Below are 26,893 nucleotides of genomic sequence, written 5' to 3' on the forward strand. Positions count from 1 at the left end.
GGTGTGACTACATCTGACAAGGCTTACGGGGAAATTTTCCCCCTACAGCAAGCTGTTTTGAGCTTCTACCGTTAACTGAAACAACACAGCCCTTTCCGCAAAAATAGGACACAGGTCCTGGTGCACTTTAATCCCTGGCAAGCGCTGTGTTTCAGCGTGGCTCAGGATGGATCCAGGTTATTGCAGGTGTGCTTGGGGTCAAAACTCAGTGTCCCTTCCACCTTTGGTTCATTAAAGCCTAAAGCCTGTGACCCTGAATGAGGTTCAGCTGAATATGCTTGCTGGAACCTTGCCAAAGCTAACGGGGTGCCCCTACCCCAACTCCTTGTCCAACCGTGGTATTCAAAACTCACAAAATGAATAGTTTGCACTTTTCCTTCCTTCTTTCTTTCTTTCTTTCTTTCTTTCTTTCTTTCTTTCTTTCTTTCTTTCTTTTCTTCTTCTTCTTCTTCTTCTTCTTCTTCTTCTTCTTCTTCTCTCTCTCTCTCTCTCTCTCTCTCTCTCTCTCTCTCTCTCTTTCTTTCTTTCTTTTGTGACAAGGTCTAGCTCTAGCCCATGCTGGACTCAAACTTGAGGCGATCCTCCTGCCTCTGCCTGCAGGGTATTGATGGTCACATCAAATCCGGCCACAATGAGTGCAAAGGCTTGACTTTTCAAATATGCGCCCAGACCGTGTTAAGTACTTAGCTGTGTAGAGGGTTTATCCAGTCTACAGATTTTTTTTTCCCCCTTCTCCAGCAGTAAACTGACGTCCACTGAAAGCAAGGCAAGAAAACGCAATTCCCCTGTCTGAGAGCTAGGAAATATTTACAAGCCCCAGGAGGATGAAAGCTTGCCTTAAGGGTGACTAGGAGTTGTGAAAGGTCCAGCGAGGGACCAGGTCCACTCCCCATGCTCTCCCACGGTGGTCTCCCAAGAAAAACCAAGGCGTGGGGAAGAGAGCCACGAACTTTGACCCCTGCGCTGTACAAACAAGCCCGACCGCACCCGAAGAGGGCCACGGCTAACCCGAGTGGAGAAAGCTTCCGCGTTTGGCAGAGCCCCGCCCACAGGACACGCCCACGCCCAGCTCCGCCAATCCCCTGGATCCATCGACCGCTCGGGCTTCCCCAGGCAAGGCCAATCGAACGCCTACATGCGACAGGGGGCCCGAGGCCGGCGATCAGGGATGGTCAGTAGAGAGCCTATCAGAGCGCGGCTGGGGGCGGGGCCGAGGGGCGGGGCCGCGTGGGGGGGCGGGGCGCGCTCCGCGCAGTCGGGTGCGATTGGCCACCCCTGGCGGAGCCGCACCTCGGACAGCAGCAGCGGCCGCCGCGGCGGCAGCAAGGGTCCTGCGTGGAGAGTGGGGCGCGACGCGGGGCTGGCGAGGCGAGGCTGCGCGTGGGGGCCCAGCACGCGAGGACCCAGCACGAGAGCGACTCCGGGCACGAGTCAGAGGAGGCGGCGGCGCCGGGGCCGCGGGTGACAGCGCTGAGGTGAGAGCGCAGCGCGGGCGCCAGAGTGACAGCCGGAGTCCCGGCGGCGCGGGGACCCGGCGCAGCGGCCACGAGCATCCCGGGAGCGGAGTTGCTAGCGGATCTCTGCCAGTGCTTCGGGGGACCGGGAAGTGACGAGGGGACCCCGAGAGGGACCACGGGTGAGGGATGGGAACAGGGTCGGCGGGGTGACGAGTGGACCCCACGAGTGGGACCGCTGGTGAGAGAGGGGATGCCGAGAAGGGTGGGGAAAGTAAGATGAGGAGGGGGACCGAGAAATACCGCAGGTGAGCAAGGGGACCCCACGACGGGACCGGGCAGTGGGACTAACGTGGCGACTTGAAGAGGGAGCTGGAGAGGGACCCCGGGCAGTGGGATGAGCGAGAGGACCCAGGAGGGACGGTGACGGTGGGATGAACGAGGAGATCCGCCCCAGATGGACCAGTGGGGAGAGCGGACCGGACCCACAGAGGGACCAGAACCGTGGAGTGAGCGGAGGAGACACTGAGAGCTCAGGACCGGGACTGCAGACTGAGCAAGTGGACTCAGGCTGAGAACCCAGGCAGCGGAATGAAGGAAGGGGACCCAAGAGGGACTAAGACAGAGAATAAGCAAAGGACCTCAAGGGAGATCAGGGCAGTGGGTTCTGAAAACTGTGCCCTCTCAATGGATGTGAAGAGGACCTCATGAAAGTTTAGGACAGCTGCGTGACGGGAGGGGTCCCCACGAAAGGACGAGACAGACGGGTGTGGGCAGAGCAGGGCCAGCATCGAAGAGTCCAGGGAGAGCGGGTGAATGGGGTACCAGAGAAGAGCGTTCAGAGCGTGGCTTTCTGACCTGGCAGCCAGGCACCTGGGGAAAAACACCGGCAGCCTGGGTCCCGGTGGCATTGGGTGGGGACAGCAGCAACGCTGACACCTGGACACCCGATGTTCCGCTTCTACGCTCCCTGAGGGTTGAGTTCCGGGACGCTGGAAGGGGGATCATGTGATGGGCCCGGGAGTGAAGGACTGGATCGCAAGGGCTGGCCAAGGGCTAGTCTGACGATTTGTAGAGATTAGACAAGCAAGCACCTTACCTCTAGCAAACAGCGGGCTGGCTTTCCGCCTCTTTATTCAAGTTCGACCTGGAGGGGATTCCTTGATGACAGATCTGGGGGGAACCTTAGAGAGGCTCTCATTTGACCCATCACAAGAAGTTAGAGGAAGATGTCTTCTGGAATATCCTCCTCGCTTTGGATTAATTAGTGTGTTAATTTTAACGCTGTGTGCTCCTGAAGCACCGTTTTTGGTTTTTGTTGTTGTTTGTTTTGGTTTTAGTTTTTCATTTTCGCTCCACGAGGAGTTAAGAAACTTTTTCCCATTTGGCAGTCTATTTCTATCATTGTTTACCATGCAGATTTAAGAGAACCAGAGCAGGGTCTGTAGTTCAGGCTGTTGAACTTGGATGTGGTAGACACAGTCAGAAGGTCACAGTCAATTTTTCAAAACAGTTACTTGGGTGGGGGTCAATAAATGAATGGCACTTTCTAAGGAACCAGACATGTGTATTCAAAGCAGACATTGTAGGTCTGACTCTAAGCTGGACAAGGAGCTGAAGCAATCAGGTGGTCGGTTCCTGGGTAGCCTTCTACTCCGAGGGATTTGAAAATATCATGACCTCGGTTCTGGGATCAGTTGGCATGGCCCTACCCACCTTCTGAATTCAGCCCCAATGTACTTTATTTGGTCATCAACTTTATATTTGATGATTTTAAGTAATCATGATGGGTCTTTTTTTGTCTTAAATTATTTTTTGGATTACCGTTACAAATGGATAGATTTTCATTGTGGCATTTTTATGTATCTCTTGTATTTCATCTTTTAATCTCCTTTTTCTCTGTTTCTAATGTTGCTTCTGTTCTCTTCGTCACTGTTTTATTTCTTTTTTTTTCTTTTCTTTGGTTTTGTTTTTAGAAACTTAGAAAAGGATAGTTTTAGGGAAATAATGGAGAATGTAACTACTATCCCATTTCTGTTATTTAGATGTCTCCTCTGAGTCAGGTTCAGTGTGTGTGATTCCTTCACTGGGCATGAGACAGGATAATTTTGAGTTGGAGGCCAGCCTGGGCTACATACCCAAGGAGTACCGGGCCAGCCTGGGCTCTAAGACACCATCTCAAAAGACCAAAGAAAGATTTCGCAGCTCCATCAAGAGGTCTACTGTGTTATTTTCCATAGATACAAGGTAGGGGTGGGGATTTCCTACCTAATAAGCCCGAAGCCGTGAGTTTGGTCCCCAGAACAACAGCAAAAGTAGACTTGCCTAGATCTGCTGTTTCTCTCTTTAGGTGCAGAGCATCAGACCCAGGGCCTTCCAAACACTAGACAAGTGATCTTCCCACTGAGCCATACTGCCAGCCCCAATGCTGTTTCAGTCCAAGACCAATGTCTGAAATGGTTTCCAACGGGGCGATAAAAGGCTTGCTCTGCTATTAGAAATCCTCCCCTGGGAGACAAGTGATGCTAAGGACAGAATCAGCTGCCTCAAGCACAGATTTTCCCAGAATTCAGGGGCGTGGGGATAGGATGAAGTCAGTTAACTCCTGTGTCTATTCATCCTGGGGGTAGGGCATGGCGGCTGCCTGAGGTGCTCTGAGTGGGAAGACCCGCCCCAGTCCTTCCAGCAAGTCAGGGAAGTGTCAGTGCAGAGAAGTTTTTCACCATCCTGATAGCTCACTTCTGACTGGTGCAAACGGTCATTTCTGAAGCCAGAACAAGAAATGTATTTCCTTGTAGGAAATGAAAGTCTCTGCCCCTCTCCTGAGTTATCACCCAGGCATCCATGGCAACCACTTTCTGATATGGTATTGATCCAGGGATGATGGAGACAGAGTAGGGTAGAATTCTTAGAGATAAAAGGGGCCCACGAGTTGCTTCCCTGGGGGAGGGGCGTGAGAGGGTAGGAATTCCTGAGAGATCTTTGTTCATCTAAAAGGCTTGTTTCAGCCATGATGGCACATGCCTTTAATCTCAGCACTTGGGAGGCAGAGGCAAGTGGATCTCTGTGAGTTCAAGGCCAGCCTGATCTACAAAGTGAGTTCACGGACAGCCAGGGCTACACAGAGAAACCCTGTCTCGAAAAACCAAAATAAACAAACAAAGCCTTGTTTCTTGTTTAAAGAAATAAAATGACAAGAAGAGAGTCAGGTGAGCACTTCCATGTTCTTTACCTGGTCTTAGCCAGAGCCCAGGAAACCTAATCGCCCATTTTACACTCTTGACTGCAGGAGTCCTGCACAGTGGATCCATTGTGCTCGCCGAGGCTGCCTGGCTATCTGGCGTGGCTTAACAGTCAAGCCAACCTGAACAAGCGTTTTCATTTCTTGCCAACATTCATAAGCACATGGGTCTTCAGTAGAGCAGGGTGCGCGAGTGGAGCTCCTGGAGAGCTGATGCAGGGGGATCATGAAGCCTTACTCTGCACCCATGCTCCATCCAGTATTACATACACACTCTTTCCTCCATAATTTACTCCCAGTTTAAATTTCTTCTTTCTCTCCTAAAAAGAACACAGATACATACACACACACACACACACACACACACACACACACACACACACACACACACGGAAAGATCCAGTCTTAACACATTTGGGGACTTCCTGAGAAAACATTTTTCAATTTATCTTCCTTCAGGGGGAAAATTCCTATCACTCACAGGAGATAGTTTCTGAGTTGTTATTTTGGGGGTGTAGTTTGGCCCCGGGTGATTTCTAGCCTCATCACCCATTGGATTGGCTGATTTGCTGTTTGTGAGGATGTGTTTAGTTCCCAACCAATGGAGCATTCTGTGCCTGAGTCCGTCACCAGTGGTCCCGCCATTTTACCTCCGGCCTCCATGAAGGAAGTGAAACCAAATGAGCTTCAATGCCTCATTTTAATAGTGGAAGGCATGAATGACACATTCATTGGAAGAGTTCAACGCCAGCTTCTTCCACTATTTTGAGGGGAAACTTCATTTCCAGATTAAGCTGGGGTGTATACTCACTTTTATTTTTTCTTATACTCATTTATCTACTGTGTGTAGGCCTAGACCATAGACTCCTATGTCCGTGTGGAGGTCAGAGGACAACTTGGAATAATCGCTCCTCTCCTTCCATCATGTGGGTCCCCAGGGATCAAACTCAGGTCACCAGGGTTGGTGGCAATGCCTTTACCCACTGAGCCATCCCACCAGCCCCGTGTTTGTTTATTTATTTTATAAGCAAGGACTTTATTTTATATGTGTGGGTGTTTTGTGATGTCTGGGCACTGCGTGTGTGCCTGGTGCCTTCAAAGGCCGGAAGAGGACATCACATCCTCTGGAACTAGTTACAGATGGTTGTGAGGCCACCATGTGGATGCTGGGAACTGAACCCGGGTCCTCTGCAAGAACAACCAGTGCTCCTAACCGATCAGCCAGCTCTCCAGCCCTGCCAGCCCCGTATTTATGTTCGTCTACTGCACTTTCTGTCCGTCTGTCACTGGCATGTGTCCATGGCAAACAAGGGTAACGGCAATTCAAATACATCTTGTTTCCCCACTACAAGAGAGCCCACTAATTAAGTCAGAAAGCTTTCTTAAATAAACTAATAACTTAATTGGTCCTGGCAGTAAACACACTAACCAGAATTATAGTTCATGGCCAATTTTCTCTTCTGTTGAGAACATAAGCCTTTTTAAAAAATTTTTTTTTCATTTTTTTTTTTAATGTTTAGAGTATCTTTTATTTATCCTCTACCACTTCACCCACGTATACAATATATCTTGATCAGATCCACTCCAGGACGCTCTTCTCTGTCTCTCCAGACACCTTCCAACACATCCCCCTCCCACCTCACGTCCACCACCCCACCCCCACACTGGCACATGTGTAATCCAGAGTCCAGTTACTCCTGCCCGCTGGCGCGCTGGCTGAGCGCTGGCTGGTCTTTTGACTTCCGTCCATCATGTGGGTCCCCAGGTAACCACAACGGCAGTGAGTTCCTGAGTGTAGTGGGTATACCATGCCCAGAAGACATCACCTCACAGCCCCCTCCCCACTCCTGCAGCTCCCCTCTTCTTCAGCGTCTCCCTGAGCCTTCTGAGGCCCCGGGAGGCTCCATCGACACAGATGTCCCATTTAGGGCCCAGCACTCAGCTATCACCGCTCAGCGCTCCACCCGGTTCTGAGTCTGTCTCTTCAATCACTGCCGCCCACCATCAGGAAGACAGCTCCAGGGCTGAGAGCAGGCACTGGTCATGGGGATAAAGGAAGACTGTGTTTTGGGAATGTGCAAATATACGTATTTTCTTGTATTTATTTAGATGATGGGGCTCGAACTTGGGGCCTCAAATATGCTAGGCTACAGCCCCCCCACAGATACTGTCCCAAAGCAACAGTGACGTGGTTTTTAAGTGACCTGGGCCAAGATTTGAGAGCAAAGAGGATGGTAAAGGTATTTTGTGAGACTTTCTGCTTTTATTGGCCCTGCAAAATTCCTTTTCTGTTTCTGTTTTGTTTCGTGTTGTGACGAGGCCTTCCTCTCTAGCCAGGCTGACCTCGAACTCTCCAGTAGCCTCTCTCTCAGCTTTCCAAGTTCTAAGATCACAGGCTTGAGCCACCATGCCTGGGCTTGCAAAATCCTTTCAGCCATTGTGTGTCAGGTCCCTGTTTCCATATGCTTCTCACTGACTGGCCTGTGAGCTAAGGAAACAGGTGGTCCTTACTCATCTTCGCACACCCCAGGCCATGAAGTAGGAAGTATGCTCAGTAGTGTGCATAAGAATGGGGAAATGAATTGTGATTGGCAAATTAATAGGTCATGTCTATGACTTCTGACTAGTCCTTACTGGGTGCTTTTAGCTCATCAAAAGGATGTGAACAGGGGGGCCCATCAAGATGACTCAGTCCCTTAAAACACTTGCCTCTAAGCCCGATGACCAGAGTTCAATCCCTGTAACCCACATAGGGGGAAAGGAGAGAAATGACTCCACCAAGTTGTCCTGTATCTCCACATGTGTGTGTCATGCATGCCCATATACACCAGCATGTACACACATGTACCATAATAATAAAAAAATAATCAAATTTAGAGCGAAGTTGGGGATAGATATGATCAAGATACATTGTTGACATGCATGGAATTGTCAATGAATACATTAAGGATACTCTGTAGGCTAGAGAGATGGCTCTGCAGTTAAGAATGGGCCCTGTTCTTAAAGAGGATCCGAATTCAGTTCCCAGGAGCCATAGCGCGTGGCTCACAACCTCCTGGAGCTCCAGCTCCAGGGCATTCAATAACCCTGTCCTCCTCAGGTACCTGCATTCATACATGCACACACCCAGAGGTGCACACACTTGAAAAAATAATGTTTTTAAAAAGTGTTCTGTTAAAAATAACCGTTTTTTTTTTTTGTTTTTTTTTTTTTTGGTTTTTCGAGACAGGGTTTCTCTGTGTAGCTTTGCGCCTTTCCTGGAACTCGCTTTGGAGACCAGGCTGGCCTCGAACTCACAGAGATCCGCCTGGCTCTGCCTCCCAAGTGCTGGGATTAAAGGTATGAGGCGCCACCACTGCCTGGCCTAAAAATAACCTTTTTTTTTTTTTTTTTCCACTTTATTTTCTTTTTTTTTTGTGATATATATTTTTTATTTTACAATGCCATTCAGTTCTACATATCAGCCATGGGTTCCCCTATTCTCCCCCCTCCCACGCCCTCCCCTTACCCCCAGCCCACCCTCCATTCCACCTCCTCCAGGACAAGTCCTCCCCCGAGGACTGAGATCAACTTGGTAGACTCAGTCCAGGCAGGTCCAGTCCCTTCCTCCCAGACTAAGCCAAGTGTCCCTGCATAAGTTCCTGGTTTCAAACAGCCAACTCATGCAATGAGCACAGGACTTGGTCCCACTGCCTAGATGCCTCCCAAACTGATCAAGCCAATCAACTGTCTCACCTATTCAGAGGGCCTGATCCAGCTGGGAGCCCCTCAGCCTTTGGTTCATAGTTCATGTATTTCCATTCATTTGGCTATTTTTTTTCAATAATTGAGTAAAACTGAAATTTATTATATGCCACAGTCGTCCTAGGGACCTCCATGCTATATATATATAGCCTCTATGGTTCTATGGGTTGTGGTCTGATTGTTCATTTTATATCTAGAATCCACCAATGAGTACATACCATAACTGTCTTTCTGGGTTTGGGTTACCTCACTCAGGATGATTTTTTCTAGTTCCATCCATTTGCCTGCAAATTTCATGCTTTCATTGTTTTTCTCTGCTGAGTAGTACTCCATTGTGTATATGTACCACATTTTTTTCATCCATTCTTCCGTTGATGGGCATCTAGGTTGTTTCCAGGTTCTGGCTATTACAAATAGTGCTGCTATGAACATAGCTGAGCATGTATCTTTATGGTATGTATCAGCATTCTTTGGGTATATGCCCAAGAGTGGGATGGCTGGGTCTTGAGGTAGTTCCATTCCTAATTTTCTGAGAAACTGCCATACTGATTTCCACAGTGGTTGTACAAGTTTACATTCCCACCAACAGTGGAGGAGTGTTCCCTTTGCTCCACATCCTCTCCAACATTGGTTGTCATTGGTGTTTTTGATCTTAGCCATTCTAACAGGTGTAAGGTGGTATCTCAGAGTCGTTTTGATTTGCATTTCTCTGATGATTAAGGATGTTGAGCATTTCTTTAAATGTCTTTCAGCCATTTGTAGTTCTTGTTTTGTGAATTCTCTGTTTAGCTCTTTAGCCCATTTTTTAATTGGACTGTTCAGTGCTTTGATGTCTAGTTTCTTGAGTTCTTTATGTATTGTGGAGATCAATCCTCTGTCGGATGTGGGGTTGGTGAAGATCTTTTCCCAATCTGTTGGCTGTCTTTTTGTCTTATTGACTGTGTCTTTTGCCCTGCAAAAGCTTCTCAGTTTTGAGAGGTCCCATTTATTAATGGTTGTGCTCAGTGTCTGTGCTGTCGGTGTTTTATTTAGGAAATGGTCTCCAGTCCCAATGCGTTCAAGAGTGCTTCCTATCTTCTTTAAAAATAACCTTTTAATGAAGGCTGGGAAGAGAGACAGGATTCCCTTGGAAGAATAAGAACAAATGTTAGCCTTTCCTTGTTTGACACTGTGGCGAAAAGGGTGGTGTGGGCTCAGAAAGACTAAAAAAGCCACGGTTTTCAGGTCCGTTAGTGTGCCACCTGCCTGGCCCTGAGTAAGTTGGGTGACATTGGAAGCATCAGATGTTCTCTTCTGTCCCAGAAGGATATGTGGCTCTCCGGGGTCTTAGAATGAGTGGATGAAGGGCCCCGTGTCGACCCCGAGCACAGTGACGAGCATTGACGACCCCATCAGCGGTGGACGTCGCTTCTCCCCACCCCTTGAAACCGTTTTCTCTGGCCGCCTTTGCTGTGCTCTCACGGATCATTGCTCCACTGAATGACACACTCCAGAAAGAACAAGGAGTAACTCTACATACAGGGAAACTGAGGCTCCGGGAGCCAGTGACTTCCCAAGATCACCAAGACAGTAGCAAGCCTGACCCCGGTGAGCTAGGTGTGGTTTCTTTGTCCTTCGGTGCTGGGGGCAGAGGCAGGAGCTAGCTCTGCCCCGGGGCTGGCTTTTCATTTGGAAGCCACCCCGCCTCCATCCTCACCTTCTATCCTCCACGGTCCCATAAGCGCCTTAGTAGGATGCTAGGACACTGTGACAATTGTCCAGTGTCTCCTTTAAATTTTTTTTTTAATTTTATAATGTTATGTGGGTGTCATTCTGTCTGCTTGTATGTATGTCTGTCTCTTTCTGCTGAACCAGCTCTCCAGCCCCTAGCCTCATCTTTCTGTCCTTCCAGGGTACACAGACACTTTCTGACTTCCTCAAGGGAGGACACCAATTTTCTTCATCTAGTCAAAGACCCCAACCAATCTCTGGGCCTATTAAACTCGGGGCAGATTTAGCAACATATTCTTGGGTTTGAGTACCCCATTTCTCTCACACACTTACTTTCTGTGTATGGGGTATTGCTGGGGGTCACCTGTGGAGGTCGGAGGACAACTGGTGGGAGCCAGTTTGCTCCTGCCACCTTCCCCCTCAGCCATGTCACCTGCCTGTTAGCCATGCACTTCCTGCCTGGCCATCCACGGTCCCATCTTTGCCCTGCCCTCTCAACACCTCCGTCCCTCATCTTCAGGATTCTTTGGGGGTTTCTGGAGTGTTTTTCATGGACCCAGGGCCATCGTTAGTGAGACCTCTAACTACCCTGCGCTTCTCTCTCGAGTTTTCTTAAGTATATGCTTTCCTTGTTCTAGAATATTCTTTCTTTCTTTTTTGGTTTTTTTCGAGACAGGGTTTCTCTGTGCAGTTTTGCGCCTTTCCTGGAACTCACTTGGTAGACCAGGCTGGCCTTGAACTCACAGAGATCCACCTGGCTCTGCCTCCTGAGTGCTGGGACTAAAGGCGTGCGCCAGAACCGCCCGGCTAGAATATTCTTTCTGATAGTCCATTCTGGGTTTACACTTCCCTTCTCTGTTGCAGAGGTTCATCTTCTTGGTTTTAAAAAAGGACAATCTCTTACATTTCTAACCTTGCAACAGATACCTTAATTATTGAATTGTACTGAACTGTAACACTTTAGATACAAACTAGTATTTAAGTATAGTTATGGAGATAATTATAGAATACAATTGTCGCTTCAGGCAAAGATGATAGGGACAAGTTCCTGAGGGAAGATTACCTCTGAGCATGACAGTTGGAATGTCTGACATCAGGAGGCATCAGGAACCGAGGACTTGGAAAGATCCATGGTCATTTTTAACATTTCACTTTTACTCTCTTAATTTTTCGAGACAGAGTTTCTCTGTGTGGCCCTAGCTGTCCTGGAACTTGTTTTGTAGACCAGGCTGGCCTCTGCCTCAGAGATCCACCTGACTCTGCCTCCTGAGTTCACTTTGACTGTTGATGTTGGGCTCTATTACACTGTTTCCTTGGATGGTGTTCTTATTAGTTGTGTCCTTTGGAATTTTGTACTTTCTCTGAGGTTTAAAAACAGAAGATGGTGGTGATATAAGTCACCTCCACACACTGTTCTTTCGAAGCAAAGGACCTTCCTTTCTAGAACGATCAATTAGTAGCTGAGCACAAATCAACTTGGGTGGTCTCCACCTTTCAGACTGAATTCTTCTCTCCAACACTTGCTAATTCTGGCAAGTGTTTTGTTTTTTTAATTAATTAATTTATTTTTCTATTATCAGCTTGATACAGTATAAATTCTTATCCTAATAGTGAAATGTTTCATTGAGGCTTGCCCAGTGATTGAGTAAAACCAAAACTTGTTATAAGCCACAGTCATCCTAGGGTCCCCCCTGCGATATAGCCTCCCTGGATCTGTGGGTTACAGTCTGATTGTTCTTTGCTTTATATCTAGAATCCACTTATGAGTGAGTACATACCATGTTTGTTCTTCTGGGTTTGGGTTACCTCACTCAGGATGATTTTTTCTAGTTCTATCCATTTGTCTGCAAATTTCATGCTGTCATTGTTTTTCTCTGCTGAGTAGTACTCCATTGTGTAGATGTACCACATTTTCTTAATCCATTCTTCAGTTGACAGGCATCTAGGTTGTTTCCAGGTTCTGGCTATTAAGAATAGTGATGCCATGAACATAGTTAAGCATGTATCTTTGTGGTATGATTGAGCATTCCTTGGGTATATGCCCAAGAGTGGTATGGCTGGGTCTTGAGGTAGATCGATTCCCAATTTTCTAAGAAACCGCCATACTGATTTCCACAGTGGTTGTACAAGTTTGCATTCCCACCAACAGTGGAGGAGTGTTCCCCTTGCTCCGAATCCTCTCCAACATAGACTGTCATTAGTGGTTTTTTGTTTTTTTGTTTTGTTTGTTTGTTTTTGTTTTTTCGAGACAGGGTTTCTCTCGTGTAGCTTTGCGCCTTTCCTGGAACTCACTTGGTAGCCCAGGCTGGCCTTGAACTCACAGAAATCTGCCTGCCTCTGTCTCCCGAGTGCTGGGATTAAAGGCGTGCGCCACCACCCGGCTAGTGTTTTTGATCATACTGGCAAGTGTTTTTGTTTCACTTCTGTTCACCTTCAATCTCCCCACTAGCATTTGGGGTCCACAAAGGAGGGGTTCTTGTCGCTTTGACTTAATGCTTTCACCCCAGCTAGTTGCTTAGTGAGTGTTTGTTGAATGTCTAGTAGAAGTCTGCCTTGAGCCAGTTCTCCAATTGGTTGGCTACAGGAGTTTCGTTCTTTTGAACATAAGGAAGTAAAAATCCTGAGGAAGAAAAGATAGTTTGGAAGCATTTTCATGTCCACTTTACTCTCTGGGTATTGTCTTTTGGACCGGCCTCTCATTCACTCTTATTTTTGACCATACAAGCCAGGAAGGATGCATCTCAGGCTGGAGAAAAACCTATGAACACTGTTCGCTGTAAGGAAACCTCTCTGGTGCCTGGCACAGAACACTTAAACCCACAGTAATACTGAGTCCCGGCGCAGGAGCATTAACTCCTTGGAGACTTTTCACCTGGTTTCCATTGGTTGTGATATTGACGATGGAAACTGGTCAGCTCAAACTCCTGATGTTATTTTGGGGGTGTTATCAGCTTTCTGCATGTATGAGTAATTCGTTTAAGCCTGAATTAAAATAACTGAGCACTGACGACATCTTGCCTGCCGGCACCCACAGCCACCACCTCCAACGTGCACTTGGAATACCAAGGACACACAAACCCTCACCTCCACGTACCAGGGTCTGGAAAAGGTCTTTTTCCATCGTCTCCCCGTGTGAACCAGGCTGGCCTTGAACTTGCCATCCTCCCACCTTAGCACCCCCCCCCCCAATGCAGGGGGGTTACTGGTGTGAGCCACCAAGCCTGAAAAACCTTTTCAGGCTTCCAGTGGAGGCCTGATCACGAGGCTTTTTAGAGTAAACGTGAACTGCTGTCAGCTTTACCAATTGCCAGCTGAGTGTCTTCTGTCTCCGTCATATGAAACTTTTCTTCCCCTTTTATATACAAAATCTACCAGATCCCAGGCCATGTTCTGGTCACCACAATGTTCTAGTGCCAGGAACCTTGAGAAAGTGACAGGGTTAGATAGTGAGTTGGACCTCGGGTTTATATAGGCTCGATTATTTTTTAAAGTTTTTTTTTTTTTAAATTTCTGTGTGTGTGTGTGTGTGTGTGTGTGTGTGTGTGTGTGTGTGTGTGATGCACGTATGGGGGTATGTGCCCAGGGAAGCCAGAAGTGGCTTTGGATCCCTTGGAACTAGAACTGCAGGCAGCTATGAGCCTTTCGATGTGGCTGCTGGGATCCAAACTCCAGACCTCTGGTAGAGCTGCAAGCCCTCCTAACCGTGGAGCCCTCTTCCTTCCCAGCCTCTCCCTCCACCACTCATTTCTGACACAGCCTCTCACTAAGTTGCCCAGGCTGTCCTTGAACTCACCCTGAAGCCCACACAGGCTTTGAAGCCCCTCTGTAGCCTGAGCAAGACTTGAAACTGGGAATCATCCTGTTTCATCCTCCCTACTCTCTAGGACAGGCTCAGTCATGGCGAGTTTTCGAGAAATCACAAAAACCTGTTGAAGTTAAATGTCCGCAGCCCTTTCAAATCAGGCGATCGCCAGTCCATAATGAGCCTTGCTGCATGGTTCTCAGTTTGAACTTAGGGTGGTAGTGTCCTAGATCCTAGATGTTCCTGGTTTGGTAAAGCCAACCTTAAATCTTCAGGGAATTGATAGATAGTTGAGAGAGACAGAATGAGAGAGAGAGAGAGAGAGAGAGAGAGAGAGAGAGAGAGAGAGAGAGAGAGAGAGAGGAGAGCAAATGAACGGCAGACTGGCACCACCCAGAGGCACACGCACCTGCAAGGGCCAATGGGCGTCGGAACAGGAAATGCGGCATGCAGGCTGCTGGGCCTGATAGCACCGTGGGGCACCCTGCTCATGCTTCTTTATCTGTAGTTCCTCATAAGGATTTTCTGGGGTTTCTTGCAGACTTCTCGTTCCTAAACCTCGAAGAGACGGCACTGTAGATTCGAAGAGTAAAATGTGAAGACATCTTGACCGCTCTTCATTCTCAAGGAACCCGGTGAGTGCCTTCTGGGATGCTTTCACGGCCTCCTAACAGGGTGTGTCCCATGAAAAGCTCACGGAGCACCCAGGCAGAGGGACGAGGGGCGCGTTCACGTAGCCCGATGCTGTGGACGTCTTTATGGAGGACAGTGCCCTGGCCTGGCTTGGCCTGGCGTTTGCAGGCATTGACCAAATGTCATGGATTTTTACATGGTGTTTATTTAGCTCACGCCTGTTCTCTTTGGTGGGAACTGGGGGTACAGGGGTGGGGAGGTGCGGACGAGAGACTTGTTTTAGAACATTCCTTCCCCAAATGTCAAAATACAAAGCCCTGTAAAGTGCTCTTGAGGCTCCGGGTCTGACCAGGAAGTACTGCTTAAGTCTCACTTGAGTGTCTGTGAAGAGCTTCCTTTCTCAGGATCTGAAGGCGCTTGACAGCCTAGGGTGTCCTTGTCACTGAAGTTGATCTCAGGTTTATCTTGCCGGGGAGCCAGCCTTTCAAAGAAATTCACCTCGCAGGCTTATCGACTGCTGAGGGAGGCGGGCTTCCATGGAAAACCTCTGTCGTGTCGCCTTGGGGCCTACGTTTCGGGCAGCCCATTGCGAGTAAGCGTGCTTGGTTTTTAGTTTTACACTGAATGTCCCATTATACAGCCCCTTATGTTGACACAGTGCTCACACACGGGAGCCACTTGAACTTGGTGTTGAATTTCACATGAGCCCTTAGGACCTTCGCTCAAAGTCCAGCCGAGAAACCTAAGGCCGAGGCTCGGCCGACACACAGGCTATGTTCAGTTAGTGGTTTGACAGAGTTGGGCTTTTGTGTCCATTTTTCAAAACTTAGATTTTTTTTTTTTTTAAGTTTTCCCTCTTTCTTCTGGATAAGCAAAGCGAAGGCCAGGCTGCCAACAGAATGTCATAATCTTGGCAGAAAAGCCCGTGAAGAAAACTTTCAAAATATGCCAAAGGTTACCTTTTTAAAGGTGGACGCCGCCTACCCTAATGGGTGCCCGCCACCCCCAGCATTAAAGTAACATCTCGATAGTAAACTACTCAAAATGGCAGAGGGTCTGTCCCAGACCTTAAAAATATCACTTCCTATTTTTCTTACTTCAAAGAAAGGGAAAATAGGGCAGAAAGCAGAGGAGTTTCTCACATATAATTCCAAACATAGAGACACAAAGATCAAAGAGTTTGGCCACAGTTACTCGGTTTTGCAATTTTTTGAAATCATTTTAGGGACTAGGCTTAGTTACTTAGTAAAGTGGAGAGGAAAATGCCTTAGCGTTGAGGTCATTAATTTCTGGGCAGCTCTAGTCCATAAAATAAAGTCAGATGACGCAAGCAAGGAGGTAACTTTTGATTGGCAGCCCGCTACTTCGTAAGTTAGTTAGTCTAAAACATCCTCTGCCCGAACACTGCCCCGTGAATCTCTTTTAACAACGGCTTTACTAGGCAATCCCCGCAAGGACTGAACGAGATGCGTGGGCTGCCATTCAGCCCTGGACAAACTCTAGCATCCTCCATGTCCCGTGTGTACATTGATTCTTGTCGTTCTGCGTAGGAGGCATTGTTTGTTCAAGAATGTGTGTGGTGGGGTGTGCTGCTCATGGTGGGGAGGTCTATTAAAGAAAAGAGGAAATTAAAAATTTCAGATAATCTTTGAAATATGATGCCAAATCGTGGGGGTGTGTGTTTATGTGTGTGTGTGTGTGTGTGTGTGTGTGTGTGTGTATGTGTATAAGTAATATAAATTGCAGCCTCTCAGAACTGCCAGGATGGGCTGAATGTAGATTCACAGTCCTGCTTCAGGTCAGAGCTGGGAGTGGGTGGGGAGAGGAAGTGGGCGTGGCCTCACCCTGACAGATGATTTCAGATTTTCTGGAGTTAGGGAAGGTGGAAGTCAGTCACTTGCTGCTGCGTGCCATTCATTCATCTGTGCTTGTTGATTTACCCAGGGCCAACCGTGTGCCGGTTCCATCCAGAGGACAGGGCTCTCTCTCCAGAGTAAGTTGACACGACACAGGCTGACCCTTCTCTCTAGTTTCCCGGGGTCATAGTCCTTATCTCTGGCCCGCGAAGATCACATGGACCCCTTTTGTACAAGGCCACATGTTAGCAGAAAGCGGGGGAGGGGGCAGGCAGAGTTTCACAGTGAGAGTCCTGTGTTTCCTGTTTTAAATTATTGCAGAGTCAGTGTGTGAGAACCTCCCGACACATTGGGACCATCATACAAAACATTAAAGAAGAATCAAAAACTCCTGGGACGGGGCCTGAAGTTCTAGATTGTTCTGGTTCAGCCCTGGTGGCAACATAAAAAGGAAGCCTTCAGAGGAAACGTGACATCTGGGCTCAGATGCTTAGGAATTGCAGAGGCAAGTTATTTTTAGAAGTGTCTTAGGAGTGTGTATGTATGTGTGTGTGTGTGTGTGTGTATGTTTGTATGTCTGTGTGTGTGTGAGTGTATGTATTTGTATGTGTGTGTGTGTACACACACATATACATTATATATATGTATATATAACTCATGCACACATACACATATAAATGTGTATATATACATACATACACACATAGAGATAGGAACTTTGAAAGTTCCTTTCAAAGTTAAGCTTCAGTTGCCCCAGATTGGCCTGTCCCTGCACAGTCTCAGGAAACACTTTAAAGCATTTTAATGCCATCTGCCAGCCCTCATCAGTCCTGCACAGGCTGATAGCTGATAGCATCTTTTTTTTTTTTTCTTGTGTACCATCTGACCTTGATGTGATGTGAGTGTCCTGCCAAAAGGGGACAGTAAGACTCTAACTCTAGCAGGGTCCCACCCACCCCCTGGGACAGTTCAGGGCGTCAGAGAACCTGTCATTTGTGTCCACAACACAGTTCTTAGAGGATGGCCCACCCTGACCCCTGCACTGTGGCTCATGGTCAGCCTCATTGTGTTCCTTTGGTTTTCGTCACGTGCACTTGCGGTTGGCACAGGAATGTGTCTGCCACCTGCTCATTCCATCGCCTCACACACCCGCTAACCTCCTGGAAGACTCAGATGTCTCAAACTGGAAAGTGGGCGTTGGCCAGAGACCCTACTTCCCAAGATCAGTGTAGGAATAAGTAAGAGAATGTCTGCGAAGCCAAAAGTTGACCGTACATCAAGGCAAGAGCCCATGACTGATGTCTGGTGGCTACGTTTGTTCTTGCTGCTTCTGGAGTAAGATAGCTCCCAGTCACAGCCTAACCGGAAAATGACCGTGGGAAGAAAAATAGTGCACAAGCTATGTGAGGTCACAGAGTGTCAGGAGAAGACCAGTGCTGTGGACATGCAGATGGGACCTGCTGATGTCCTTCATCTTCTCACCCTGTTCCGTGCTACCCAGGCCAAGAGGGTGGGAGGAAGTCGGGGAGGAAGCAGAGTTGGCTGTAGATACAGTAATTATTAGTCGAGATGATTATTCGGTCTGATGGAGACTCATCTTTAGCACCATTTCCTCTTTGCCACCTCCCCCTTGAGAATTTCCTCCCCATCCGATAGAACTCAGAAAAACTCAGGAAAGCAGTGTGGCCAACGAAGTATGGGTGTATTTTCAAATTACTTGTGTGTGCATGTGTGCGCATGTGTACGAGGGCACACTGGCTGTTCATGCATGTGTCCGGGCCTCTGTCTCTGGTCAGTAGTAGGGTTATGGACACATCACCACGTCCCGCTTCCGCCTGGCGCTGGGGACCCGACTCTTTAGTCCACGCGCTGTTTTCTCTGGCGTGGCCACATCAGGTTGAGACTGTATTTCAGCACCTTGGGTCAACGGAAGAAGAACTCTCGGGTGTTTCTTTAGCCAGAAGCAGAAGATAAAGAAGGTTTTGTTGTTGTTGTTGTTTTTACTGTCTATCTCTGGTAAGGAACCAGTAAACTTTGATGAGTTGAAGACGTGATGATGTTCATGGGATGGGCGAAGCAGATGTGAAATTTGGAAACACTGGCAATAAATGAATAAACCAAGAAACTGTCCCCTTGTTGAGGACTATGTAGCCTCTGTGGACATAGTCCTGACACTTGAAAGTCCTGGTCTCCGTCTGTAGCATGACCCCCCGCCTCCTGCTTCTGGATTCCTCTATGTGTGTTCCTTGTATCCGGAAGCTCCCAATCAGACATCCTCAACAGTGTGGTAAAATACACTGTTCCCTGTCTCCCCTTCTGACTCAGACCCTGGTGGCCTCATTCACAGGTCACCAAAGTTGCCTCTCTTCTTCCTGGTCTCACCCCCACCCACTCCAGCTCATTCTGAACAACCTTTTCACTCCTTGTGTCTTTGTGGATAGTGGAGACAGTCTCGCTGTGTGCAGGCTCGGCTGGCCTCGAACACTCCATCTTCCTGCCTCGCTCTTTTCAGTGCTAAGATTGCAGGCATCATCAGCATACCCCGCTGCATAGCCTTCTTCACACGCCACTTCCAGCACAGAGCTCCGTGCACAGAGCCCCTGAGGTTTCCCACTTTCCACTGCAGTGTCCCCCACACCCTTCCTAGTCTGTCCCCACAGTGTTTATCCAGCCTCCCTTCCTCAACTCTGGGGCAGGCGGTCCGTTCTGCTCTTCTGCAGTCAGATGTCCCAGGCTCACCCTGGTCCTGCCTTTGGTACTCACGGTTATTTCCTCAGAGAGTTTCTCCACCCACTCACACATTACCTTTTTTCTTCAAGACCCAGTGTCTTGTTTGGCTCTTCCTCCGCCTAGTTCTGCTGTCTTTTTGCTGAGCCAGGGTTTCATGTAGCTCAACCTGGCCTAGAAATTGGTGACAGCACCAATGCTAAGTTTGAACTCCTGATTCTCCTGCCTCCACCTCCCAATAGGATTTCATCTATTGTTTTTTTTTTTTGTTTTTTTTTTGTTTGTTTGTTTTTGTTTTTGTTTTTGTTTTTTTTTTGGTTTTTCCAGACAGGGTTTCTTTGTGTAGCTTTGCATCTTTCCTGGAACTCACTCTGTAGTCCAGGCTGGCCTTGAACTCTTGTTTTGTTTTTTGAGTCAGGGTCTCACTACATAGTCTCCCGGCCAGCCTGGAACTTGCTATGTAGACCAGGCTGTCCTTGGACTCCCAGAGACCCTCCTGCCTCTGCCTGCTGAGTGCTGGGAATTTAAGGGCGCACGCCACCAGCAGCAGATGGCTTTTCATTGATCAAAACAACAAAACAAAAGGTGTGTGTGCCCCTGTCATTCAGCCTCACATCCTCACTAGTGCACACACTGGGGTTTTATAATCTGTGCACACTATATATGCTAGTGAAGGGCTTTCACTGTGACGTTGGTGTGACCGGCCTGTATCATGCTTCCATCATACCCGTCTTCACCTACCCTCTTCCTCGCCCCCTTCAGTTCCCAGCTTTCTCATCCTCTAGCAGCCCTCTGCCACTTTTGGCTCATATGTAATTTTTTTTTTTTTTAATTCTCGTTTCCACAAAGCCCAGAACACATGTGACACTGTCTTCTCATGCCTGGCTTCTGGTGATTCTGATTCTATCTACTTTCCTGCAAATGATCGGATTTTATTCTTGGCTATGGCTGAATATATGTACATCTTCCCCACCCTTCTCACCCACGAGCTAGCCTAGGCCAATCCCATGGCTTGGCTGCCGTAACCAGGGCAGCAATAAGCATGGTGTGCAGGTGTCCACAGTGTCTGACGACTGATTCCTCCAGGTGGATACCCAGGAGAGGCACACCTGGATCATCCTTCTCTTTTTCAATGGGATTTTTTGCTTTTGTTCTGAGATAGGGTCTTCCTATATCTCTCTGACTATCCTGGAACTTGCCATATAGACCAGGCTGGCCTCAAACTCAGAGAGATCCTCCTGCCCCTGCATCCTGAGTGCTGGGATGAAAGGTGTGCACTAGCCCACATGTTGTGTTTTGAGTGTGTTGAGAAGCCTCTGTCTGTTTTCTACTGTAAGGATGCTAAACTATCAATGTGAGCATTTGAACACAAGGACCCTGTTTCAAGCTTGCATCCTCCACTGTTCTCAGCCGGATGCTGTGATGTCTGACTTTGATTCAAAGGGAAATTAAAGAGTAGATCTATTCCTGTGTCTGTGTTAAACTCAATCAATGATCCCGTTAATGTCGAAGGGACTTGAATATTTTTCTAATTTGGGGCAGGTCTATCTTTTTCTTAACCAATAAGCAGAAAATTATACTAAACTGAGCCTCATAGCACAGGCCTATAGTCTTGGCTCCTTGGAAGACTGAGGCAGGTGGATCATAAGTTGAGGATATACTTGGACTACAGAGGCCAGCCTAAGCAACTTGGGGAGATCCTAAAAGTAAAAAAGGTGGCTGGGGGTACAGCTCATCAGTAAAGCACTTGCCTGGTAGGAGGCCCTAGGTTCAATCCCCCAGGCCCCAACACACACACACACACACACACACACACACACACACACACACACACACACCTCTGTCCACATACACAGTCTGCCAGTATGAAACTTGACATTTTAAAGCTCACAATTCAGGCCTGTAGTATATCCATGATGCTGCTGCAGCCATCACCATGATCTTAACCCAGTGTTTCCCAACCTCCCTAATCCTATGACCCTTCAGTTCACTTCCTCATGCTTTGCTGACCCCCAACCACAACATTATTTTTGTTGCTACTTCATGACTGTAATTTTGTTACTGTTATGAATTAGAATGTAAAGATCTGTGTTTTCTACTGGTCTTACTTGGATGACCCCCTGGAAGGGGTCTTGACCCACCGGTTGAGAACCACTCATCTTGACTCTTGTCAGTTCGGTCCCACGTCCCAGACAGCAGGGTCCCTGCTGGCAGGCACTTGCAGCGGCTTCCAGCACCAAGCAATTGCTAATTCTCTGTCTTTGTGAATCAGCTGAGCATTTTTATGTGTGGACTCAGACCATAAGTGGTTGTGTGAGTGTGAGTGTATGTGTGTGTGTGTGTGTGTTCCACTTTGCATGGTGTTTTCAAGTCTCACCCATGTTACAGCATGTGTCAGAGCTTCACTCCCTTTTAAGACCAGCAGTATCCCAGGGTGTAGGGGGCATCCTATTCTGTGGACCCATCTACTGATGCCGTTTGAGTTGTTGCCACTTGGTGATTGTGGATAATGTTGAGGTGGGCATCCTCATAGGTACTGGTGTGTGTGTGTGTGTGTGTGTGTGTGTGTGTGTGTGTGTGTGTGTAAGTGCACAGAGAGATCAGAAGAAGACATCAGATCCCCTGGCACTAGAGTTACAGGCAGTTGTGCGCCTCCCTGTGTGGATGCTGGGATCCAGGAGCGCATGAAGCACTCTTTATGGCTGAGCTGTCTCTCTGGCTTGCATGGATACATTTTCATAGGAGCGTATGTTTTCAGTTCTTTGGGGTATGTACCTAGGGGTGGAATTGCTCGTAATTATTTTTGTTATATAATAGAAATGAAAATTCTTTGATAACGTCTCTCTGAAGTCCTCCACACAAATACACAAAACATTGTTTATTTAGTTAACTGGCTCCTGGATGTTTTCTCCAGAAACAAGACAGACATAAAACCTCAACTTGGTCCTGGACAGGTGGTCTGTCTTTAATTCTGAATGAATGGTTCCAATTGTCTGCCACCTGGAGGGTACCATGCAGAAGACATGACTAAGCATCCTATCATAGCCATAATTAATAAAATTGAGGAGTGCCGACGTCATGTAAGGGAAGACACAGGGCGCGGCTGCCATCAGGAAGCCGTCGGGGGGCAACTGCACACGGTGGAGATGGAATTTGAACGAAGTCCCAGAGGCTGGCCAGCTTTTCATCAGGTGTGGCAGGACATAATCAGTGCATGCTCAGCCAAGTGCAGAGGGTGTGAACAAAGCCTAGGGTACTTAGGGACAGTGGGAAATCAAAGGCCTTTTGAATCACATAGCAAGAGGGTTGAACTCTGAACCAGAGATAGTGGGGAGCCATTTAAGCCATTTGAATAGAAGAGACCGGTGCAATCAGAGCCTTTGAAGGAGCTCTCCAGAGCTAGTTTGTGGAGTGACTTCAAGGAAGAAAGAGGTTGGGAATGAGAATTTGGACCAAGGTTCCGGACCGAAGACGGCCACAATGAAAAAGAAGAAAAGCAGCCGGGGAGAGATTCTGAGGGCATTAGCAGCTCGGGAGAGAGAGCTATCGGCAGAGAGAGTGAGGAAGGGAGAGAGTACAGAGGAGAGTGAGAATGGGAGAGAGTACAGAGTTCAGCACCAACTCCTGCGTGGAAGGGTGGGGTGGGGTGCCACCTAAGGTGTTTGCAGGGGCTCTCACGGGGCCCCAGGGGGAAGGAACCAGGGCCCGTGAGGAGGGCCTGCCCAGAGGTTCCAAAAGATCCGACCTGGGAAGAATCCTTCCGGATGTGGAGATGAGCAGGTTGGAGCGAAAGTCCCGGAAGTGTGTTCCTGACGGGGAAGGCCCCACCCTCTAGAGGCAGGGATGCCTCGGCATGATGTAGGCCACGCAGAGGGGCGGGTAGGCAGGGATGGAAGACGATGAGAGGGTGGACTGATCAGCGAGCAGGCCACCCGGTAAGGGACGAAGGGGCCATTTGTTGTCCTGGCTGAGAGGTGTCAACCTGAAGAAAGAGGGTTGGGGGTAAAGACAAGTGAGGGGCTGAGGAAGCTTATGGCCAATGGCCTCCAGGTGGGGTGTAGACACATGAGGAGGAGGAGTTCCCTACAGACTAGTAGGATGAGAGAACATCTCGGCTGACCTCAGGCACCTGGAGAGAGACTGAACTGTCTGTCGTTCCATCCTCTGTGAATGTTTGTCTTGTAGGTAAGGTAGGAAACAGACCTCCACTTACTCTTTTAAAGGTGTCTTCTTCCCCCAAAGCATGGCCCTGTGGTAGAATTGTACAAGCACCCAGGTCGGCCAGCCAGTCTGTTTCTTGTCATTGTTCAGGCTTTGTATTTTAGATGCTTATAATAGTGGGAAGTCATAAAAATTTACCGGGTGGCGGTGGCGCACACCTTGAATCCCAGCCCTCAGGATCTCCGTGGGTTCAAGGCCAGCTTCAGTCTAAAGTGAGTTCCAGGACAGCCAGAGCTGTTACATAGAGAAACCTTGTTTCAAAAAAACAAAGCAAAATGGCTCCTAAACCTCCAGTTTAACACGTTGATACTGATGTGTTGCTTTTCCTCAAAGGTGTCCCGGAAGGATAATGTTTTGTATTTTCTATAGGCAGTGTGAGTGCTAATCTTTTCTACAGTATAGCAGACGTCAACATAACTTTTATTTTAGGGAACTGGGACTCAACTGTGAAAACGCTTGAATCTGCCCCCAAAGTAATGATGACCAGATGTCACGTGGCACTGTAGAGTCTCTATATAGCAGATGTTCTCAAAGGGAGTTCCTTATCAGTCTTAATTGGGGGTTCCCGACCCTGATGAGGAGGTTTGGGGAGTGAGTAGACGTGGAAGCTGGGCCCACCATTGTTTTCGCTAACTTTCCCTTGGGCAGCAAAATGGTGGCAGTGTCTGACTCAAAGAAGCCCTTATCTACTTTTTATTCATTCATTCATTTGTTTATTTATGCCAGGGTCTCACTGTGTAGTCAGACTGGCCCAGATCTCACAATATAAACCAGGCTGCCTTTGAACTCAGAAATCTGCCTGCCTCTCCCCTCCCCCTGAAGGGGGGTGGCCAGGCAAACAGGCAATCCATTCTTCTTGCTTTGATCAGTGGGGTAGATTTGTAAGTAACTACAAGATACAAATCGTACCCTACCCCAGGTGTATTTTGCATATGACACTCCAGACTTCTTTACAGTTTTTAAAGTAGTAACTAGGATGGCTGATGTCATGTAGCTTTCTTACCTTAAAGTATCAACAGATGTTCATCGCTTTGTCATAAAATGTGCCTCTTCCCTCTCGTTCCCAAGCCTTCATTGTTGCACAGATAATCAAATTAGCTTTTTTAAGTCTTTATTGTTATAAATGTTGAAATTAGCTCCTTAGAGTCTCTCTCTGTCCCTCCCCCTTCCTCTCTCACCCTTTCTCCCCCAATACACCACCACAAATAATATAATAATAATAATAATAATAATAATAATAATAATAATAATAATAGCTGGGTGGTGATGGCACACACCTTTAATCCCAGCACTCGGGAGGCAGAGCCAGGCGGATCTCTGTGAGTTCGAGGCCAGCCTGGGCTGCAGAGTGAGTTCCAGGAAAGGCGCAAAACTACACAGAGAAACCCTGTCTCAAAAAACCCAAATATAAATAAATAGATAAATAAATAAATAAAATTTAAAGTATTAAATTATTATTATTATTATTATTATTATTATTATTATTATTATTATTCTAGGTTCCTTTCCAGGCACAAGAAGATTCCATAGCAGTTAAACCTCTAAGAGCTTGGTTTCCAGAAATATGGATTCTTTCTCTCTTTTCTTCAAAACAGGATGAGGGGACAGAATTGTTACACTGTGTCCTAAGAGAGGCATTCATTTACTTCCTGGCTGTGTGTCCCCTTTTTTTCTCCACCCACCAAAAATGCAAGCCAGAGTCTGACAGTTCCCTCTAGCTGCGAGGGTCCGAAAGGGTGTGGCCCTGGCTCTCTGGACAGATGGCTGTTTACTGACCTTCATCTGGTCAAGACCGGCTCCTGCCACATTTCGTCCCAAACCTGATCACTACCCTCCCTTCCTCATACTTCAGCCTGTTCCATATTTTTTATTATTATTCAAGTTTTACATCCAAACCTCATTGTTTTAACCTCTCTAACATCTTGACTAAGAAAGGAAAAATGTTGTACCTGTCCAAAGTAGCCAATTCCTAATTAATGACTACATTATTTAATAACTATTTCTTACCTATTTTGGCTATACTTCAGTCTCTTTAATCTATTTCATTTAAGAGTGTGTGTGTGTGTGTGTGTGTGTGTGTGTGTGTGTGTGTGTGTTTTGCCTGCATGCATGTCTGTACCTACGTGGTATGCCTAGTGTCAGAGGAGGTCAGAAAGGGAATCAGGTCCCTGGAAATGGAGTTATGGATGGTTGTGATGGTTGTGATCTATCTACTATGTGGGTGCTTGGAGCTGAACCCAGGTCCTCTAGAAGAGCAGCCAGTGCTCTAAACAACTGTGCCATCACTCCAGCCCAGAGGTTCGAAACCTGTGGGTCACCATATCGGATATTTACATTATGATTCATAATAGTAGCAAAATTACAGTTATGAAGTAGCAACAAAATAACTTAATGACTGAAGGTCGCTACAACCTGAGGAACTGTATTAGAGGGTCGTACCATCAGGAAGCTTGAGAACCACCAGTCTCCAGCCCTTATTTATTGTTCTTTTACAAATATTTGTTTGTTTGAGGGCAAACACACATGTGGAGGTCGGAGGACAATTTGCAGGAGTTGGTATTCTCCTTCTCCCGTGTGGGTCCTGGGGTTTGAACTCAGGTTCTGAGGCTTGGCAGCAAGCCCCTTTACCTGCTAAGCCATCTCGCCGGCCTGTTTGACTTTAAGTTTTTGTCCTGACCTGATCCTGCAATGTGACGTTTTCATTCAAACATTCAGGAGCAACTGCTTCTAAATAGTAGATCTGGCCATGTGGGGTTTGTTTTTTAGCATTTTACTTACTAGCTAGTAGCGGACTAAGCCTCAGAAGCTTACTGGGGATCCTCAACTGGCTAACACCTCGGAAAATCAGATTAACGCTCTGAGTATCCTGGACAAGGTGAAGGGGTGAGTGGGCATTACCATGAGGCCCCAGCTCTACGGATGCACATTGTGTGATATAATAAAAGACCAGACACAAGGAAGAGTAAGCATCACCAGCAGCTCCAGGCTTTGAAAGAGCAAGAGAGAAAGAAGTGCTGGCTTCTGAGTGTGAGAAGGGCAGCGCTGTTGTTCACACAGCCAGGATGCTCCCCATGGCAGCATCAATCGCATCCACATCAGTTGGTCAGGACTCATTGTGCAGTTAAGGGAAGCCTCTGAAAAATCCTTTCTTCCACCGGCTTCCATCATGAATAGGGGTGGGGAGAGCATGTGCAAGTGGTTAATACAGGGCTGGAGAGATGGCTCAGAGGTTAAGAGCACCAACTGCTCTTCCAGAGGTCCTGAGTTCAATTCCCAGCAACCACATGGTGGCTCACAACCATCTATAACAAGATCTGGTGCCCTCTTCTGGCCTGCAGTCATACATGCTGTATACATAATAAATAAATAAATCTTTAAAAAAAAAAAAAAGTGGTTAATACAATACCATCGATGAGCAGGCATGGTGGTACACGTCTTTAATTCTAGTATGCAGAGGCGAGACAGGTGGATCTCTGAGAGTTTGAGACCAGTCTTGGCTACATAG

At 47.5% G+C, this 26,893-nt stretch overlaps 1 protein-coding gene across 3 annotated transcripts in view; it reads left to right on the forward strand.

Annotated features, from left to right (window-relative positions):
- The first annotated feature begins 1,386 nt into the window (after window positions 1-1,386).
- The window catches only part of Taok3 (TAO kinase 3), a 183,082-nt gene continuing 157,575 nt past the window's right edge, over window positions 1,387-26,893 (forward strand). The window contains exons 1-2 of one of the 3 annotated variants that reach the window (XM_028878825.2): window positions 1,387-1,475; window positions 14,493-14,586. The gene's annotated coding sequence lies outside the window, so the exon portion shown is untranslated. Of the gene's footprint in view, window positions 1,476-1,551; window positions 1,637-14,395; window positions 14,587-16,528; window positions 16,578-26,893 lie in introns of those variants that run through there. The other 2 variants (XM_028878824.2, XM_037198641.1) reach the window with 2 other exon arrangements.

The sequence above is a fragment of the Peromyscus leucopus genome, chromosome 23 (assembly GCF_004664715.2).
Source record: "Peromyscus leucopus breed LL Stock chromosome 23, UCI_PerLeu_2.1, whole genome shotgun sequence".
Taxonomy (NCBI): domain Eukaryota; kingdom Metazoa; phylum Chordata; class Mammalia; order Rodentia; family Cricetidae; genus Peromyscus; species Peromyscus leucopus.